We start from the raw sequence: 1,204 nt of genomic DNA on the forward strand, positions 1-1,204 counted from the left end.
CATCGGGGCCGTCGGGGCAGGGGTTGCCCCGTCCCGTGTGTGTGTGCTGGGTCCCTGGGTGCTGGCACTGGGAGCCTGGCAGGAGAGAGCTGCGGGGCACAAAGGGACCTTTGTTGAGGAGCTTCATTTGTTATGAAGTGGTGGCAGATGTAAGGGAAGCCCCCGACCCGCCTGGGCCCCCAGGCGAGTGCAAAGCCCCAGCCCCCAGCCCTGAGCCCCAGCCGGGGGGGATCCGCAGCAGCTCAGGCCCCCCATGCAGCCGCACACGGCCAGGCTGCGGGATTAGAGGGCAGATTAGACGGCGTTTCACGCTGGCAACCCAAATGTCCTGGATTGGAAACTGGGAGTGGGGAGAGGAGATGGACCCTGCAGTCACCGAGGGGGGGCCGGCCTGGAACTGGTGGCTGCGGAGAAAGCTGTGGGGGACTGTGGAGGGAGTTGAGAGCTGCAGAGGGCATCCTTGGGCTCCAGCACATGGGACACGCGCCAGCACAGGGTGGGAAGCAGGGCATCACAAGGAGATTGATTCATGGCTGTCTGGAGTTTGCTCGGTTCCCTCCACTTTTCCCTGTGCCACAGGTCCTCACCGGGTCTGCAGCAGCCCATCCCCACGCAGCTGCCTGCTCTGCAGTGACCAGTGCTGTATTGGCCAGTTGGCTACCAGCCTTCTGGACCGATGTGCCCCAAAACTGGTTTGCCAGAGCTAGGACCTCCACAAGGCTTCAGACAGTAACTGGTCTGGGCGAGCAGAAATCGGGGTGTGATTTGTGCTGGCGATGGCCTCGCTCTGCACTGAGCGGGCACCAGCAGAGCCGGGCACCCTCCATCCACACCCTTAGTGCCTCGGGCTTTTCAGCCATAAAAAAAGTGGAAGGGAGCAAATGTCACCGGCCATTGCGGCGACAAAAGTGGAAAATTAGGCAGTAATAAGGGCTTCTGGCTCCCCTTACCAGCCACCGCAGGCAGGCGGTCGGTGACTGGGAGGGCCAGAGAGGCGGAATAAGGACCAGTGACAGACACCGGGGTCCCCTGGGTGGGGGTCTGCTGGGCCCGGCTGCAGCCCCCAGCCTCAGCTCCTCTCTCCCGGAGGGGGCACGGCCGCCTCGGGGACCCTCCCCCATCAGCCTCGCTCCTCTTTCTCCCCCCGCAGCTGCCGGGACCGCTGAGACCCCGCCAGCTCGTTATACGCTCCAGCTGTGCGGCG

Source organism: Chaetura pelagica, unplaced genomic scaffold (assembly GCF_000747805.2).
Source record: "Chaetura pelagica isolate M959 unplaced genomic scaffold, ChaPel_1.0 scaffold438, whole genome shotgun sequence".
Classification (NCBI taxonomy): domain Eukaryota; kingdom Metazoa; phylum Chordata; class Aves; order Apodiformes; family Apodidae; genus Chaetura; species Chaetura pelagica.